Source organism: Rutidosis leptorrhynchoides, chromosome 3 (genome assembly GCF_046630445.1).
Source record: "Rutidosis leptorrhynchoides isolate AG116_Rl617_1_P2 chromosome 3, CSIRO_AGI_Rlap_v1, whole genome shotgun sequence".
Lineage (NCBI taxonomy): Eukaryota > Viridiplantae > Streptophyta > Magnoliopsida > Asterales > Asteraceae > Rutidosis > Rutidosis leptorrhynchoides.
The window spans coordinates 331,535,464-331,543,720 of NC_092335.1; positions in this window are offsets into that span (position 1 = coordinate 331,535,464).

Below are 8,257 nucleotides of genomic sequence, written 5' to 3' on the forward strand. Positions count from 1 at the left end.
ACCATCGTTACACCATGGCATCATCATCCTTATTTTAGTTTGAATACAGCAGTAACACAGCAAACAGTAAAACAATTGTAGCAGCTTCATTTGATTTAGAGGGAAAAGAAAAGAAACAGCAGCAGTGAAGCTGTTGTTCGAGTAGCTGAACCGATCGAGAAGAAAAATATATATATATATATATATATATATATATATATATATATATATATAGTAGCAGTGGTTTTGTTGGTGATGGTTTTATCGAATTTAAATAGTGAAACAGAAGTAAACGAATTAGGGTTAGAAAAAACCGTGGTGTTCTAAAGACGGTTAAATAGTAGTAACAGTAGTTGCAGTTAAAGGTTGTTTCCGAGGGTTGTTCGACTACCAAGTATGACAACAAAAGTAACTCAACCGATTGTAAGAGAATGGTTCAATGATGGTTTAAATGATCTTCATCTAATAATAACTGAAGCAAGAATGATTCAATGGTGTTGGTGTCGGGTTTGATCAAGGAGAAGAGAAGTGGTATTGGTGATCGAATGAACTGTATAGCAGCAAGTATTTGAGTTACATGGGGTTGGCAAAAGAAACAGGAACTCAAACAACAACTCACAACGTTTTGGTGGTGGTGGTGGTTCCCGTATGATTGTGGTGGCAGTTTATGGTTGGGTCTTCGAACAAGATTAGGAGAAGAAGGGTGGCTCACGATGAAACAAGAAATAAATGGAGACGGGTTTTCATAGGTGATAGTTTATGGTGGTGATGTTTCAAGGTGGTTTTTGGTGACGGTTAAGCTAGAAAATAATATCAATGATCGTAGTTACCGGTGTATGTTGTTCGATGGTGTTCGTTCTGCAAGGATGGTAGACCAATAGTTCGAACAGTGATGGTTGTTTGTTGTACTCCGGTTAACAAAATAGTAGTATCAAAGTGGTGGTGTTGGATTTTCGAAGTAGAACCAGAATGATAGTAGTCGAATGATGATAACAATCGATGATAATGGTGTCTAGTTGTTCATGGTGATGAGTTGTTTGGTTGATTTCATAAGCAAGATATAAAGATATAGATGTGATATGTAATCTCATATAATTGCTTTGGTGTTGACTCTTGAAATGAAATCGTGTATATAGTCATAGCAATTATCAAGTGGTAGGATAATAATATAATAATACAACTAAAGAAAATAAAATATGTTCCAGCTGTATCTTTTGTATATGTGTACATTACAAGAGTTTATGGAATGCTTGATTAGTGGGGATACAAAACAAAAACAGTAATTTAATTTCATCAATCAGAATCCAATCGGATATCAATCAATAATAGTGAAGCAATTGAACACTTGGATTCTAATTACCAACAGTTTTCACGGACTGTTAAATCGTACTCCGTTGTTAAGTTAGTGGCGGATAAAAAGTCTTCAGAAAAATTCCATATTTTTAGAGTAATCATCTTTATTTATTTTGATCATTATGGTATCAAATTCGGTCATTAATTATTAAATAAAAAATTACATCAACTGTCCCTCTCATTTATGGATAAAATATAAAAAATGCTAAAATTTTATAACTAGATCCTAAATACATTTTTAGTAAGTCTAAAATTTATAGAATCACCGTTTATTTTAAAATCATATAAGTTTGTTTAAATAACATTTATTTTTGAATTACATTATATTTACATAAATATATATCAACTAACAATTTAATTATTAATTCAAATCATCAAATCATATATTATTTTATTTAATATCTCTAATTATTATTTATATATCTATATATATATATATATATATATATATATATATATATATATATATATATATATATATATATATATATATATATATATATATTTATTTACAAATAATTGTTCGTGAATCGTGGTGAACAGTCGAAGGTCAATTGAATATATGAACATCGCTTCAAAATTTTCTAGACTCAACATTACATACTTTGCTTATCGTATCGAAAACATATAAAGATTAAGTTTAAATTTGGTCAGAAATTCCCGGGTCATCACAAAGTAAAACGGAGCTAAAACGAAGAATCTAGAGCGAAAACGGTGAAAAACAAGAAAATAAGTTACGATCCAGGAAACCAGACTGACCAGGCAGCCAAACGGCTTGCCAAACGGCCTGCCTGGCTCGAAAATGGCCTGCCAAATGGCTTCAACAAACAGGCCAAGAAAATGGGCAGGCTTGGCAAACGGCCTTGGCAAACGGCTTGCCAAACGGCCTGCCAGCCGTTTGCAGGCAGAATTCCAAGTCTATTTATAGGGCTTTCTCCATCCATTTCAACACACACTCAATTTACAATTCATTTTATATTTTCAAGTTTTAGGTTAGTTTTTAATAGTAGCTAGCTTAGCTTTTATTTTTTAGAGGATATCCCGGCGAGTCCCTGCGATCTCGGGCAGATTTCATCGGCCTTTTCAGGTTTTTATCCGCAACGCTTGTCATTTGTATTAAACATGTATTCTTACTTTTTATGTTTAATAATGCGTTTCGATATTATCATGATAGCTTAATTAATTTGTATGTTGCCATGATAGAAGTTTGGGTTAGCGTAATTATGTTAAATTAGTACGGTTATCATTGTTATGCTGAATTAGGAATTCTGATAGATTTGTATGCTAGCATCTTAAGGATTGACTAACTTAGGTTATGATCAGGACTTGTCCACCTATATGAACTTTGCTACTTCATAGGATTAAGACCCCTGGTTATATTGTATCTGAAGATTCTATGAACTCAGTATGGCCGGAGTTCCCGAGAGGCATTTAATGTGTTTTTAGGACACGGAACCTAGGAATTGAGACATGAATGACCTAGTATGCCTATTGACTGTTTGGAAGAGACCTCTTTGGAGCTGTTAAGATCTAGCTAGTGTGTAGTGACCCGAAAAATTTCGACTAATTTTAAACCAAACTCTCGATACGATATTATATTTTTGACACGTTAAGAAAAGCCTGTTAGATTGAGTCTCAAAAATTTTGAACTGTTTCATATATTCAATTAATCTTCGACCATTCCCGATGATTCACGAACCACTGTTTGTAAATAGTTATGTGTGAATATATATATATATATATATATATATATATATATATATATATATATATATATATATATATATATATATATATATATATATATATATTTATATAATTGGAAATATAATTCGAAACATTATATGTTGTTTTATTTAAAATTTATTTATGTAAAATAAAATAAAAATAAGATATTATAATAATTATTATTTAAAGCATAACTATATATAAATAAAGTATATTAAAAATAAATATTAAATAATTGTAATACTCGTTGGACGTTTTGATTATTATTTATAGAAGTTTAATTCAAACTTATATGATTTTAAAATAAATTGTGATCCGAAAATAAGTTATATAAACTATAGGCTTATTATAAATATAATTAGGAACTATTTGTTTAATTTTAAAATTTTTATATTTTACTTGGGGTTGGGAGTAAATAATTAGTGTACTTTTTATTTAATAATTTATGATCGAATTTTATACCATAATGACCAAAATAAATAAATATAGTTAATTTAAAAATATGGGATTTTTCTGAACACTTTTATTCGCCACTGAGTGAACAACGGGGCATGATATAATAGTCCGTGTTAAACTGTCAGTAAAGTAATCCAAGATTTATGGCTGCTAAATTCGTGATTCACATATTTGTTATTATTTTTATATATTATTAATATTATTATACTATATATTTCTTTTCTCATTGGATTCAATATCTGTAAATGGAATAGATGATACATAATTGATTACTGTGTTTGTATGCTCATATATTTAACGAATCTATCTATCTGTCATCTGTCTTTGATATATTGTATATATACACATGTTTCATAATACACCATATCACCCTATTTTCTTTTATATGTTTTCTTTTCTTTCTCTATTAATATCATTACCATCAAAACCAAAGATCACACACCACCTTTAACCCCAACACCATACTTTCTCACCATCTTATTCTCGGACAACCACCTTCACCTATTGCTTAGTTTAACACAAAGCCTAGTCCAAGAACACCATCACAAGGTAACATGAGACTGATCATTTACTGTTTTGTTTCCTCGAACCAACCAGCTGCTCCTGTCTCCTGTTTATTTCGCCATTCAAACCCACCAAGAACATCAAACCTTTTCCTATTGTGTTTCCTATTTTGTTTACTATTAACCGAGAACCCCACCACAAAACAACCATCGATCACCAAAATTTTTTGTTACTTCATGATCACCACCATTATCATCTTTAAAAGTTATATTTTTATTTTTGTCTCTGTTTCTTGTGAAACCTAAACCGCCAAAACCCATATCGCCACACAACCAACTGCACCTGCTCATTTCTCGTCCCTGTTCGAATCAACCACAAGAACAACCATGAATAATCACCATAAACCACCATCACTGCTACTTCTTTTCGCAATAAACAACACCAACACAGACCACTTTATCTGCTGTTTCTGTTTTACTAATGAAACCTATTAGTTTTTTGTTTCAATCGGATTCCATTAGTTTCACGTTGAAATATCATCAAGTACACCCACCAAAAACCTGCAACAACTACCGATAATTATCTTGTTCAGTTCTGTTTACTGTTACAGCTGCATCATCGATCTATTATTGTTACTACTGTTCCCGTTTATCTGTTTCTACTATTTTCTGGTTCGAATACAGCTGAAATGATGCTGCTGTTACTCATTTTCTACCTTCTATTAAATAATATTGAATAATGATGAAAGTGATCGTGAAATAAAGGTGATTGGAGGGTCACGATGGGGACAGAAATTCTTGGATCCTAAATCTCACTTTCATCTGTTTTCTTTAATCTAAATTAACCAATACATATTTCACTTGGGCCATTAATCTTTAGATGGACTAGTAACATCTAAATACTAGTAGGCCTGTCTGGGGCCTTTAATACAGCGAGGGTCGAAGCCCATTAGACACCTACTTTAAAACTTATTCTAAATCGGCTCTAGCTTTTGTTATTCAACAACTTCTGCTACTATTGTAAACTTGTGTTATATTTCTGATTTACTCTGATTAAAACCACAATCCACAACCCATAATGATCAAGGTGATACGGAAGATGTAGCGTGAATGATAAGTAAGTGATGTTAATGATGTGATGATCCTATGATGATGATGCATGATGATATAGTGATGTGATAATAACACACTAAAAATGATTTCGGTTATGATATTTATGTGATAAGGATGAGGTTAAGGGATGTATGATTATGGTTAACGATGTGTTAGTAAAGTGAACAATGAAGACGATGAAAATAAATGATGATGAACGAATGATTTTGTGATAACATGATTATGAAGATCATAATGATGATATAATGATCATGAGGATCGTATTTATATGATAAGATATTAAGGTGATGAATGAGGGTAAAATGAATGACGTTGATGATGATTATTATGTTGATACGGTTATGATATAGTTTGATGATGATATGATATAAGAAAGATGATAGATTTGATAATGATGATGATAGATGGATACGAGTATCATGATCATGAGATCATGATTATAACAATGATTAGGTTAGACGATGATGGAGTAATGGTTAAGGATGTTATCGAGTTAGCGGGACATCGCGGGTTCAAACCCGAACTTGGGCATTTTCTAAGGGCTACTTCTTTGAGGTAGTATTATTATTATTATTATTATTATTATTATTATTATTATTATTATTATTATTATTATTATTATTATTATTATTATTATTATTATTATTATTATTATTATTATTATCATTAACATTAAAATTAACATTTTAATTAAAATTATTACCATCGTTAGAATTATTATTGTTTTATCATTATTAATATGATGATGATAAGTATTAAAATTTTTCTTATCATTATAATTATTATTATTATTAGAATTATTATTATTATTATTATCATTATTATTAAAGCTATTATTGTTATTATTATCATTATTACTACCATTATTATTATTTTCATTAACATGATTTTTATATATAATTTTATTTATATTATTTTTATTATTATTATTATCATTAATATCACTATTATTACATTATTATTATTACTACAAACATAATAACATTATTTACATAAATAATTACGTATAAAAAATTATGATTTAATAATATAATACTAATTGCATAGATATACATGTATTAGTATAACTATATGTATAAAATTAATATACAAAATAAATATATATAACTTTTGAAATAACAAATAGATTACTAAATTAAATAAGTAATATACATAAACTAGTTTGATTATTATTACATGCTAATTATATGTGTTAATATATATATATATATATATATATATATATATATATATATATATATATATATATATATATATATATATATATATATATATATATATATATATATATATATATATATAAATGATATAGGTTCGTGAATTCGAGGCCAACCTTGCATTGTTCAGTTCCGTCGTATGAATATTTTTACTATAAAATATCGTATCGTGAGTTTCATTTGCTCCTTTTTTCAATGCTTTTGCAATATATATTTTTGGGACTGAGAATACATGCGCTGCTTTTATAAATGTTTTACGAAATAGACACAAGTAATCGAAACTACATTCTATGGTTGGATTGTCAAATCGAATACCACCCTTTTAGTCTGGTAATCTAAGAATTAGGGAATAGACACCCTAATTAACGCGAATCCTAAAGATAGATCTACTGAGCCTAACAAACCTCATCCGGGTTACGAATACTTTAATACTTCGATTTTATCATGTCCGATGAGAGTCCCGGAATGATGGGGATATTCTAGACGCATTCTGTTAATGTCGGTTACCAGGTGTTCACCATATGAATGATTTTTATCTCTATGCAGTTTGCGAAATGCCTGATATGAGATGTTAATTATGAGAAATGAAAATGAAAACCTTGTGGTCTATTAAAATTATGAAAATGATCGATCAACATAAACTAATGAACTCACCAACCTTTTGGTTGACACTTTAAAGCATGTTTATTTTCAGGTTTGAACGAAGTCTTCCACTGTGCATTTGCTCATTGTAAAGATATTACTTGGAGTCATTCATGACATATTTCAAAAGACGTTGCATTCGAGTCGTTGAGTTCAACAAGATTATTATTAAGTAAATGACAGATTAGGTCATTTATAGTTTGGATATTATGAAATGGTATGCATGCCTGTCAACTTTCGATGCAAATGAAAGTTTGTCTTTTAAAAACGAATGCAATGTTTGTAAAATGAATCATATAGAGGTCAATACCTCGCGATGTAATCAACTATTGTAATTCTTTTATAATCGATATGAACGGGTTGTTAAAGTTGGTATCAGAGTGGTGGTCTTAGCGAATCAGGTCTGCATTAGTGTGTCCAACAGGTAGTTGTTAGGATGCATTAGTGAGTCTGGACTTCAACCTAGTAGTTGTTAGGTTACATTAATGAGTCTGGACTTGAACCTGGTCTGCATGTCAAAAGTTTTGCTTATCATTTTTGTCAAAAATTATCTGCTTACCATTGTTAGTCTAGACACATCTTACCGCATTGATTGCATGAATAGTGTATAGACAAAATTCATATCTTAGCGTATCTGCTAATTCATATCTCCACGTATTTGTTACTGTAAACTTTGTCTGACATATTCCGTAAATCCCTCCGTAATCTACGAAATCTTTTGTTCTATATATATATATATATATATATATATATATATATATATATATATATATATCTATTCTATATAAATAGGATACCATTTGATAGCCGAAAATCATTTCATATCAAAAAATCCTTCATTCAATCATACGAAATGGAACTCGCCACTAGTTCAAGTCCCTCGGATTCCGATATGGAATTCCACTCAAGTTCCGAAAGCAGTGTGACCGGAATGGATCAACCAATTAGTCATCATCTATTTTGGATGAATTGGGGATGGGTTTGTAGCGTCCTCAATCATTGGAGACAAGAAGAAGTTGATCCCTTCCATCCACCAAATTGCCCTCTAGGCGATGAACCTGAAGCACTTACTGGCGAACCTATTCGAGACACCATTTTCTCTCTCATTTCCAGAGTGTCTCGTCACGATTATATACTATCCCATATTCTAAACCTTATTTATCCGATCGTCTGAACCACCGATCAATCTGGTATAATAGAAGAAGTCAACGAGCTTCGCGCTCGAGTGGTGGCTTTGGAACGTATGGTGCAAAGATTACAAGCACC